The sequence below is a fragment of the Dermacentor albipictus genome, chromosome 9 (genome assembly GCF_038994185.2).
Source record: "Dermacentor albipictus isolate Rhodes 1998 colony chromosome 9, USDA_Dalb.pri_finalv2, whole genome shotgun sequence".
Taxonomy (NCBI): Eukaryota; Metazoa; Arthropoda; class Arachnida; order Ixodida; family Ixodidae; genus Dermacentor; species Dermacentor albipictus.
Window position 1 is genome coordinate 82,610,294 of NC_091829.1, and position 12,924 is coordinate 82,623,217.

At 44.5% G+C, this 12,924-nt stretch overlaps 1 long non-coding RNA gene across 1 annotated transcript; it reads right to left on the minus strand.

Annotated features, from left to right (window-relative positions):
• Positions 1-9,462: 9,462 nt before the first annotated feature.
• LOC135914982 (uncharacterized) lies at positions 9,463-12,417 on the minus strand. The gene is made up of 2 exons (XR_010568483.1): positions 12,289-12,417; positions 9,463-10,108 (listed from the first exon to the last, which is right to left on the minus strand). It is a non-coding gene; the product is annotated as an uncharacterized lncRNA (long non-coding RNA).
• Positions 12,418-12,924: the final 507 nt, after the last annotated feature.

A 12,924-nucleotide genomic window follows, 5' to 3' on the forward strand; every position in this document is an offset into this window, starting at 1 on the left:
GCTCTTCTTCGGTGCAAAAATGAAATTTTCTCTTTTACCGTGAAAGCAATCACCTCCTTCTCCTTCTTCCAACACGGACATATACGCGAATATGCAGGATGATCCCCATTGCAGCTTACAAAGCGTTGGGCAGCGGTACACTTTTCAGACGAATGGTCTTTGGTAGTGCATTTTTTGCATGTTTCTTTGCCTCTATATGATTGTGAGGCATGGCCGAACCTCTGGCACTTGAATCAGCGCCTTGGGTTCGGCATATATGGTCTGACATTGATCTTTAGATATCCTGCATCGAGAGAGGTGGATACAGTGCAAGTACCGAATGTAAGACACACGTGTTTGGTGGGAAGTTGTTCGTTTCTTCGATATATAATTGTTTGAACTTCGATCACATTTTGGTCTTGGAACCACTCCAGGAGTTTCTTTGCACTCGAGAAAATCTTCCTCTGAGATAACGCCCCTGCAGGTGCTTAGGGAGCGATGGGGAGAAATTGTGACAGATTTTATCAATACTGGTGTGTTCGGACAGGTTTTGCACTTGTTCTTTTTATTCGCAGTTCTATTAGCAGGTCTCCGCAGGTGATTTTCGAGGCTTTGTATTCTTTACGGCATTTTTCTATGAGGCATTTCGCCACCAAGAAAGCGGATAGCTTGCGCATACTTCTTGTTCCATGACTGTGCAAGGCGTGGTAACGTGCAAAGTTATCTAGGTAGGTTCGGAGCGTAAACTGTGAAAGATGCATCGGGGCGACCTCTTTTTAGAAGCCGATCTGAAAGTCAGGGGAATGCTTCTGCCAGAACATGATTTCAATATTCGGTGGCGGTGGTAGCCACCCACCGCCAAGCCGAACCATGGGACGCTAGAGGTTTCAAGAAACCTGCAGACGTCATCTCTGGACCAGCGCTATAACCTAATGTATATACCCAAGACTGGATATATCACACGTGCTTAACCCTTGCCACAAGGAAATTCGCAAGTAAGAAGAAGTGAAAAGAACGCAGGAAAGATGAAAAGGCTAGAGAGAAAGACGAAAATTAACGAGGGGTACAGGAAAAGGCGTCTGCTTCTTCCACCGGGTGGGTCGGTCTGGAGGTACCGTCTACGTGAAGCAGAGGCCAAAGAGGTGTGTTGCCCCCGCAGAAGGGCCTTCACGGTCCGAACACTCCGCCTTGGCTTAACCCTTCCGCCCATACTCCTTTCCCCGAACATGGCTAAGCCGCGCACGGCTACACGCGTGAGGGTCAAGTCCTCGGGTGCTCGGGTACGTGGCTTCGCAACACACCAAACGCCCGCTGACGCAGACACCCCTGCGGGGCCGATCAAGTGGAGAGGAGCACAAGTAGGACTCCCCAACAGTCTTGCAATCAACGTCGGCATTTGCCCTGTTGCAGTCGTGCCACAACCAGACTGAGGGAAATGCGCACGCGAACTCTACGGGTGGTTTCGTATGACGGCTTGGTCCCACAACATCGAGACAGCACCAGAAGAATTACCACTTTGCTTTCCTTCACTAAGGAGGCCGACTTCCTTCCTTTTACCTGAGCGTTTACCCATATCCTAGGCCACTGGCCATCCTTTCGAATAAAATTTTCAGTTAAATAATAAGTCCTTAAATAGATTGTAAAGATTACGTGATAATTTTATAAATGACCCACCGATCTTTCCAACATATGCACCTAATTTATTAGACGTGTCTGTACAAGTGCTACTTGTAAATTATTGTTCCTGAATAATATTTTAAATATTTTTATCATTACAAAACTGAGACGTCGAAAAGTGGCAGTTCTTTCTGTGGCCCCGTTTTTCAGGACAGCTTTTCCTCTAACGCGTTTGTGGTAAAACCATTAGGACATGGTACATTCGTGCTCTATCTAGTAACGTTGCGGATAAGGAGTACATTTTGCAAAAAGAAAAGCGTACAATTTTTTTGGCAGAAAAAGATAATTTCAGAATAAAGACATGAGCTGCGAATGTTTTACGTAAATTTATTTAAATCGCCATTTGCATGCACAAACTAGCATATGAAAGATAAAGACAAAGTTAAGTAGTGATGGCAGCCCATCATTGGAGGTCATTTTACGTAGCAAGACTGCAGTTTTCATGATAACTCCGGCTCCATTGGCGGTACGTCTGTGACCCTCATTACAAATAATCTGTTTTACGTCAAGACTTGTATACATCGTTGCGCAACAATGCACTCCGTAGAAAAGCGATACATTCAATTACAAATAGTGCCACAAAGTTAAAGGACGTCAAGTATCTATGCTATCGCTATCTCCTAGCACTTATCCCGGTCTTATTAGAAGCTTGTTTCGTATTAAGGAAAGCATTAGGGCCCCTAGTACAATACTTTTTTCGACACTTAAAGAATGAAAGTAAAAATGTTTGTGAACTCACGAAAATTTACTTAGGCCCATACTGATAAATTGACCTAACTTTAACGCTAAAATGCGCCATTATATATTGGTAGGGACAGTGTAAGTTCTAGGAAAATGCAATGCATGACACAGGAGTGTGTGATGTTTAGCGTGAAAAGGCACCCTTACGAAAGGCGGCCTTGTGATCATAAGAAATAAGCATGTGAGAGAGGCTACGAGCTTTTCATAGCCTTGAATCGCTCATTTATGAAGTCGAGAGTTTGACGGAAGTCCGTCTGGTCCGGATGAGGCATACTTCAAAGGAAGGGGTCCGGACATCTACCAAAATTTGTTCAAAATATATTTACGTTTCGGCTACCGTACCGTATGTCCCCGGCATAAGCGAGACCTTCGCACGCGTTCTGCAGTCATATGACATGCAGTCTGCGCACGTGGCCTCCCGGAAACTGAGACACGAGCTCGTGCATGTGAAAGACCCTTTGGAAAAACGACAAGTTCCCAGGCGTTGCATAAGTCATTCCGTGTGTGGACTGTCTGTATGTCTACGTCGGAGAAACCAGCAACTTCAAAACAACAATTCAACAGCACAAGAATGACGTCCACAAATGACAAGCTGCGTCAAATGCCCTTCCCGAACACTGAGTAATCACGCTACATACGATCAACTAGAAAAATCCTTTGTGATCGCCCAATAATGAAATCATTATTCGCGTCTTTATCTTCAGTCCCTAATCAACTAAACCAAGGTGCACAGGTTTAACCTCAACGAAGGCAATCTGCCGTCCGTGTATGTCAAATGCCTTAGTCATGTTTGGAGCCGCACATAGAAAGGGTGCCAGCCCTACCACTTGTTTCATTGTGAACAAGGCTCCCGTAGGGGAGCCGAAACATAAATATATTTTAAACCATTGTTGTCGGTGTCCAGGCCTCTTCCAATGAGGTATCGCTCATTTATAAAAAATAATCACCTTTTGCTGCTCAAAACAATAAATATAAAAAACACATGCACATCCTTGCCCGTCATATGTGATTTGACTGCTTGTATAGAATTGTATTTTTTGAACGTCGAATTTGAATGAAGACACATTTCGTGAAGCTGCATAACCTTTAGACCATGTAGCTATCGATTACGCGGGACTGTACACTTGCACAGTACTTTATACACACACCAACACACACACGCATATATATATATATATATATATATATATATAGGAAGCCAACAAAGACTGACACCAAGGACAACATAGGGGAAATTACTTGAGCTTAATATATGAAATAAAGAAACGATAGATTGATGGAAATTAAAGTGGATGAAAAAACAACTTCCCGCAGGTGCGAACCGAACCCACAACCTTGGCATTTCGCGCGCGATGCTCTACCAATTGAGCTACCGCGGCGCCGTTTTCCCATCCACTTCCTTGGGTATTTATGTGTCTTAGTAGAACCCTGGGAGTGTTAGCCACTCACAGACTTTGGCGGCGGACGTGGAACGTCTTTTTTGCCGCAGGCGTCACGAGAACGTGATCTTTTAGGGTGAAGGCAACTGGTCAACAAACTCACATATGCTACCTGAAGGCATCAATGTTGCCGGAGTCGAGACCCTCGTATGTAATGAACGAGCGAAGGGGGTTAACCGAGGGCATGGCCCCTCGGTTAACCCCCTTGCTTCTCGTCTATATATATATATATATATATATATATATATATATATATATATATATATATATATATATATATATATAGGTGTGTACTGTTACGTGTAAGAGACACAGATGAAAGTGGCCATTTACACTGCTGCCAGACAGCCGACACTCGCCCGCTCAAGGCACAGACCAACTTCATCGTCGTACTCGCGCCCGTTGAGTATCGCCCGATAATATTGTACTACTCCACGCCGGCGGCAAAAGCGCCGTCACAATCCTGCTAAATATCAAGGGCGCGTGGATATTTTTAGCGCTTGAGTCTCGCGACGTGGACAATGTCACTGGTTGTCACAGCGGAGGACGTAGTGGGCGTGGCTAGAACGATTTCATAGGTGACATCGGTCACCTGGCTGAGCACGCGATATGGGCCTCTATAACACGAAAGCCGTTTCTCAGAAAGGCCAACTTTACGCGATGGTGACCAAAGCAACACGAGGGTGCCGGGCACAAAATGGAAATCATGGTGATGGAGGTCGTAGCGTTGCTTCTGTTTGTGTTGAGACACTTGTAGACGAACGCGCGCAAGTTGGCGAGCATGGTCTGCACGGACGACTGCATCACGGGCACAAGCGCTAGTTGAAGCTGTGGTGGACGGAAGCACAGTGTCTAGTAGTAGCGTCAGTTCTCGGCCATACAAGAGGTAAAACGGAGAACTACCAGCAGTTTGTGAATAATATGTTTGTGAATAATAGCTGTTGAGGTTATCCAAATTGGACGGTAATTCCGAATGAGTGTTTTGTCCCCAGATTTGTGCAAAGGCATGATTTTGGCATCCCGCCAATCGTCAGGTACTGCAGCTTCGTGTAAACACCTAGTGTCCAGAACATGTTAGCATTTCGCACACCACTCAGCATAACGTTTGAAGAAAGCATTTGGGATATTGTCTGGTCCAGGAGATTTTTTTTACCTCAAGGTTCAACAGCAGATTTAAGATGCCGTGTTCACTTATTACCACATCAGGAATAGGAGGTACGGACACTTCAAAAGGCGGAAGACCACCGTCATCTTGAGTAAATATGCCTTTGAAAAGTTTATTGAATGCCGTCGAAACCCCTGCATCATCCTGCACGCAACCACCATAAACTACACATCCGTCGTTAGAGCGAGACTTCCGGCTCACCAATCTCCAAACTTTTTCGTGGAACCTTTTGGTAATGGATGGCAGTGTTATATCGAAGTAGTTTTTCTTATCATGCGTAATATTGTTCTTCACCCTCTTACGATATCTGTTCGACCATTAGTTTCAAGTCAGACCTGCTTGTCGTTCTCGCTCTCTTCTTTAGACGTTTCAATTTTCGCTGCAACTGCAGCGTTACTCGACTTATCCATGGATTTCGAAAGTTATGTTTTATAGCTATCCTTGGCACGAAATGCTGAATGCATTCGTGAATTACCCCCTTGAAAAAAAATCACAAGTCATTCACCGAACAATAGCTGTTCATGAAAGAGTCATAATTAAAGCTTAGACCATCAAGAATAGGCTCGTCTTCTGCTTTAGAAAAATTTGGAAACAACTTGAAATCAGCTCGCTGTTCCAATGCGATGCCCTCTAACATAAAGACTACTGCTTTGTGATCTGAAATGCCGGAGGTGACGCTGCAGATCACTTTGTCTTTAATATTCCCATTTATAAGGAACAGATCAAGGATTCACTCAGAACCGTTTTGAATTCTGGTTGCCACATTTACAACTTGTAAGAGGTCGAAATTGAACACAATGTTTAACATTTCATTCTCGACACTTTGGGCACTGGTTATCGAAAAGGTGTTCCAGAGCAGATTGGGAAGGTTGAAATCACCTGTAAGAATCAGTTTGTCCTCAGGCTTGATATGCCCATGCATATACTCATTAAGCTGTTCAAATACTGTGGCAGATGAATCCTAAAGGCTAGTACTAAAGGTGAATTGCATCTTTAGTAAGTAACTGCCTATGTAACTGTATCGGCATTTTGAAAAACAAAAAGATGCAATTTTCGTAAGTGTGTTCCTTCGTTTCTGCAACTACCTAAGCGCCGGACCTACAGAACTTTTCCTTTAATCATATATATATATATATATATATATATATATATATATATATATATATATATATATATATATATATATATATATATATATATATATATATATATATATACATTCTTAGAATTATCTTGTTAGTGTTGTAGACGGGGCCAGCCAATAGTGAATGCTCTAAAATGCGGTCTTACGATGAATTATTCAAATTTAGTGTTTTTGCGTGCCACAACAACAATAATATTATAAGGCACGTCGTAGGGGGGACTTCGGAATAATTTTGGCCACTTGGGGTTCTTTCACGTGCGCCAAGATCTAAGCACACGAACGTTTTTAGATTTCGCTACCATCAAAATGCGACCACTGTGGGCGGTAACAAACGCCATAGCCTCTAGGCTACAGGGGTGGGTTGAGACACTAAACTTTTAGATTAGCGGGCCGGTGCGTTGGGGATGCAAACCTCCACGCACAAAAAAGCACGCGAAGCGAGCACAGAAGAGTGCAGAGGACTCAGAATGAAGTTGGAGTATTCTAATACTGTAGCTGTCGTAGCTGAACGTGTGGCAGTGCTTTATGTATATTCTTTGCGGACGTTACGGCTGTTCATTGTATCGTGAATAGGCGGTAAGATCAGCTTAAGTAGACTATGTCTTTATTCTTTACTTTGCAGGCAACTAGGGCACAATCGTGACATCGTTCGCTTAATATTAAATGTGGCGTACTTTACATAGCCAGCAACTCAGGTACAACGTGGAGTAACAGGAAGTGCACGCCGCTGGTACAGTCTGAAAACTGTTCAGCTTGTCAAACGTACGCAATGACAGATCAGCGAAGGCCGAACATGAGTAGCGTACTTTCATTTCTAGTTAAACTCTCATCGGAGGGAGTCAGTGCAACGGGAAAAGGCCGAAAAATAAACAAACAAGAAATCATATCAACATCTCCACTAAAACATGAATAGTAAGAAGGCGAAGACAACACCAAAATGAGAAAACACGAAATATGGAGCACAGACCGCAGGATATCACAGTTTAAATAATTAAATTTCCCTGAAAACAACATGTAGTTTAGCAGGTGGCGCAACTTGAGGCATTTGCATACTGCAGTTTGTTTCGCGTGAGTTTAGGATGCCATTTTGGGTTTATTTTGACTTCTCGCTTTACCTCTGTCGTGTACTATCTGTAAGAAGGCCAGCCAAACAACAACAATGAGAGAATGTATTTGAAATGTGTAGTGTACTTTAGGCACATGACGCCAAGATAAACGGAGGAGTTCGTTTTTCAGACCTGGAAGTTTCTGGGAAGTTTTCGCTCATTTCGATTCCTGGAACAAGAAATGTGCAATAAATACAGGAATATATTACTATGTACCACTCCTTGATACACATGCACACCTCCAGGCGTTCAATGTACGTGGTCTAACATTCCTCGCACTCTACTCTAGACACCCACGAAGGATTGCAACAAATGCTGTGAAATTTTTTTTTTCATCGGTAATATTCATGAAACAAACATTCGCGTATTCGTTGCCCTCGATTCGTTCCTGAAAACTTGTATAAAATGTAATGTGCTACTCCAACGGAGTTCACAGCGTCATTCCTCGTCACCCTCGATATCATACGGGACTCGGGGCAGCGAAGATTAATGGCGAGCTAAAGAGGTTTTATTTTTCAAGGCCTATGCGCTCAGTCGTCTGATCGTTTTGTTTAGTGCTCCCGTAGAAAATATTCGCGGAAAATTGGAGAACATAGTTAAGCGTACCGCATCGTTTTCTTGGTTGACTGACCAGTGAAGGGAGTAGGTTCACCATAGCTGGACAAGGGTAAAAGATTAGGTTCTTGCTAAGTCTACTGCTGACAGTAGGTATACACTTTCAGAATCGGTCAACTTCATTGTGGGCCATTTTCACTCTTTTGTGCTGGCTTCGCGTGCTTTTTTGTGCAGGTAGGTTCGCACCCCCAATACTCCAGCCCGCTAATCAATAAGTTTAGTGTCTTAACCATCCCCGATAGAATAGCGGCTATGGCATTTGGTACCGCCCATGGTTATCGCATTTTTGACGGGAGCGAAATCTAAAAACGTCCGTGAGCTTAGATCTTGGCGCACGTTCAAGAACCCCTGGTGGCGAAAAAGTCCCCACTACGACGTGCCCCATAATAGTATTATTATTGTGGCACGCAAGAGCACTAAATTTTAATAATTTATCTTAAGACCACATCATGGAGCCTTCATTATTCGCTGGCCCCGTCCAATTCACTAACAAGATTGGTCGACAGTCAGTCAGCCCATCGCCGTTCAACAATGTACTAAACAGCAAGAAAAACCCGGCCCAGTGTAATGCATTTCTAGGTGTATTTGGAAGCGCCTACGTACACCTTTTCTTTCTTGCATACTTTTTTTGCGACGGAACTTCATTTCAGTGGCACAAAGACCCTATTTTGATTTCCTCACAGCGATAACTTTGCGTGATGGCATCATTATCATTATTAGGAAGTGTGTTTGTTGTATCAATGACAGAACCGCCATAGTGTAACGATTCTATCAGGAACCAGCACTTACCAGGAGAGACTATGCGGTAGGCCTGCTACAAAAATGACATATCATATTTAACGATAACAGACGCGCACTAGTAAAGATGTTTGCTTTAAGCCGATGCATACAGCGATGCATTGTCCATGTTCATATGTTTTACGAGGCGCGCATGCGCTCCTTTACGTTGTAGCACACCGGCGCCCAGTAATATTTGAAGCTGGACACATATGGCCTCAGTATGAGCAGTATGTTTCTTCTAAACTGTAAATCACAGCATATACTAACGAGAAAGTTCTCGTTCGCTCAATGTAGACTGTCTTACGGTACTGCTGTTGGCAAGCCAAGTTTCAGTGCTGGTTGTCCATTCGAATTCTTTTCTTTCTTTTTTCCAGGTTCATCAGTGTTCCAGGCGGCGCTCGGCCCACGTCATCATCGATATCGGTGGGTCGTTACTTGTGGATGATAAAAAAGCAATTGATTCAAGCGAAAGGAATCCATACATTATACCGGCCCAGTATACGCTTGAAATCCAGATATATACCATGACGAAGAGGCCAACCACAGTCACTGAAATCACTTACAAAGTTTGATAATACCCGCCGTGGTGGCTCAGTGGCTATGGTGTTAGGCTGCTGAGCACGAGTTCGCGAGATCGAATCCCGGCCATGGCGGCCGCATTTCGATGGTGGCGAAATACGAAAACACCCGTGTACTTAGATTTAGGTGCACGTTAAAGAACCCCAGGTGGTCCAAATTTCCGGAGTCCCCCACTACGGCGTGCCTCATAATGAGAAAGTGGTTTTGGCACGTAAAACCCTATAATTTTTTTTAAAGTTTGATAACTGTGAATGAAATCTTTTATTTTTTCAATCCGTCTGCACAGTTAACATCTACCGCTGTCGCCGATCCTGTAGGATTTAAGGTTTTGCTGGTATACGTGAGCTTCCGTCGTCGTGCAGCGCGATGTCTTTGCCGCTCGAGACTAGTTCATCTGACGTGTGGAGGCGGGCGATATAGGAAAGCATGGCGTTAGAGCAGCTTAGTAACCACCAATGCCGCCGTATTGACTGAGGTATCTCTGGCTTCCAAATCATCCCTTAGCACCGGACGCACCCCTGTTGAAGCCAGTGCTGCCCTGCCGGAACCCAGATCAGTGTCCATCCTGGTTGATAAGGCCCTGGCCATTCCAGTAGGCGTTGCCCCAGTCATAGTCTCCGCTTCCCTCGTTGGGTCCAGATTCGCCGTCATTATAGACCTCCTGCAAGGCGCTACCCTGCTGGGTGTAGCCCGCGCCTAAGTCGAGCCACAAGGTTCTAGCCTCCTGGCCCAAACTTAAGCCGCCCTGTCAGGCGCTAGACTGCTGGTTGTAGCCCGCACTTAAGCCGCCACCGTATCCGCCGTAACCCAGGCCGGTGCCCAGGCCAGCGCCTGCACCGTAGCGACCGGCGAAGCTGGCGCTCACGCCCAGAAGGACGAGGACCTGCGTGGTTCGTTTAAAAAGGCTGCGAAACTAAGCGGAAACACAGTGAGAGGCCAATCAACAACAAGCAAGTCTGTGTTATTGTTCAAAGCCAACATAGTTCAAATCCAGCACGACGTGTTGGAGTCAGCAAAAAGAAAGTGCAATAAAAAGGCACAGAAACAAGACATGCTTCAAACTCTCAAGCTTCAATGTGCCGATAGCTTTGCGCGCTCTTAATACCTGGTTGCCAATACAATAGCATATTTTTTTTTATTTGAATATACTGCAGGCCCTTCACGGCCCGTGCAGGAGTGGTACAGAGATGCAATGAAAAAAAAATCACGATGACAAGTCAATACATTGAATGCAGTTAATAAAAGAGTCGATGTTATTGCAACAAACAATATCGTTAGTTAATTTGTTCCACTGGGAAATGGCTGACAGAAAAAGGGAATGCTTGTGAACATTAACGTGACTTGGGGGAAGATAGATTGTTTTGGAGTGATTAAGTCTGGTTGAACGTTTTGGAGGATCTTGGAGGTAATGAGAACGTGCTATTTGGAAATGACCATGGTATAATTGATAGATGAATCATCCCTGATGAAACATCCCTGCCCTCGGCGAGGGCAGGGATGTGGGCGTGTTGGTAAGACATATTGGATTGCAGCGATGCGTCGCGCAACAGCAGGACATTAAAACGAGAAGGATGGACAGCCACACAAAGCGCTGTTTGTCCATGCGCCAGCGCTTTTTGTGCTCGTGAACTGGTGTACCACTATACTTCGTCTTGAGTATCCGGAAAGTGTCTAGTTAAATTACACCATTTTACTTTTTAGTCGCAGATAATAAATAATACGACCTTGAATTAAAGCTTTGTCTTACCAGTACTCACCTAAGGGGCAGAAACCTGGAGGCTTATGAAAAGGATTCTACTCAAATTGAGGACGACGCAACGAGCAATGGAAAAAAGAATGATAGGTGTAACGTTAAGGGATAAGAAAAGAGCAGATTGGGTGAGAGAACAAACGCGAGTTAATGACATCTTAGTTGAAATCAAGAAAAAGAAATGGGCGTGGGCAGGACATGTAATGAGGAGGGAAGATAACCGATGGTCATTAAGGGTTACGGACTGGATTCCAAGGGAAGGGAAGCGTAGCAGGGGGCGGCAGAAAGTTAGGTGGGCGGATGAGATTAAGAAGTTTGCAGGGACGACATGGCCACAATTATTACATGACCGGGGTTGTTGGAGAAATATGGGAGAGGCCTTTGCCCTGCAGTGGGCGTAACCAGGCTGATGATGCTGATGAATTAAAACCCACAGTCTCTGTATGTTGTGTTCCGCAATGAAAGGGTAGCTACCATTTCAAATAAATGTGGTATGCAAAGTTAAACAAGGAAATCGTTTAATACGTTAAGCTTTACCATCAATAATGCTGTCTGTGTTTTTTTTTGCTTAACATATACGGTGATGAGTGCATTTTGATAGTTTTCTTATTATCAACGCAAGACAATATAGAAAGTTTTGTTATGCTGTACATACTGTTAGCTATTGGTGTTCCTTTGTACTGTACTAGATGTTGCAATGCTTGTGATCACCTTTACAAAAATTGATTATTGAATTACTGGATGGTTTAGGGCTTTCTATAGAAAGACGGTACTTTCTATAAAAAGCAGTCCTTCTATCATGGAAAACTTCCGAGAGTACGAGGCAGACTTCGAGAAAGAAGTAGCCTTGAACTTTTTGTAAGGACATATGAATGTGCTACTATTAGACCAACATGCTAATTTGGTATGCAGATAAAACCACTCAGCGCTAATGAAGAACGTAATTATTATAATACAGCGCAAGACGACTGTATAGAAAAAGACAACACTTAGCAGGTAGGTGATAACTTCTACTTGCCGAACAAATTATTACATCAGGTCCTACGCATGCAATGCTCCTAGCGCTTGTTGCGAATGACGGCGATTTGCATCGGAGAACCTTGTGACACTTGTCAAATTTTCGAGTAAAGCGCAGGTTTCGGGCCCATAAACTAAATAACGGACGCCGCGAAAAATGAATGCGATTATTTTGCCAATGACCTGTCAACTGCCGATGAATGTGTACTCAGGCTTTCCAAGAAATTTAAGCCTAAAGAAAGAGCAGGCGTAAGAAGGCGAGCCCTTCGAACGCCAGGCTGGAAAACGTAACTTACGAGGGACAGCATCTTGGCCGGAGGTTGAATGGAGACAAGAGCGCCTCGGTAGATGCAACGAAGTGATGGCTCCACAATAGACGGGCGCGCTTTTTTATACCCCAGCGTTTGCGCCAGCTCATTCGTGCGGAGCGCCATCTCACCAATGAGCGCTGTTCTGCATAGCTTCCTGGTAGAGCACAGCGGGCTTCCGGGAGCGGGGCAGCTATAATCTGCCGCCTGCCATCCTGTGGGAGGGTTTGCACCCCGATGACGCCAAGAAGGCCGCATATCTACTCGGCCCCAATAGACGCAGCCAGAGTGGGATGATGTGCGCGCTTAACATACATGCGCATCCTGTCGGGTTTGCACCGAGACAGTCGCGCATGTCTTGGGGCGCACGGTGCACCGCATTGCAGCCCGTTCGACTTGAGTGGGACCCGGAATCACAGAAAAACCCTTACGCTATAATTGTTCGTAAGCGGGAATTCCAGACAGTCCTGGTGCTGGACGTCTTATTAGCGAAGGTGATCGGACAACGGCAATGAGAAGTCGTAAATGAAAGACTTCGTGAATTCAGGCCCAGTCTCTTGCGACGTGTATTTGACGGGTGTCCGATTTTCATGAGCATACCGGATATGTATATTTACAGACAGG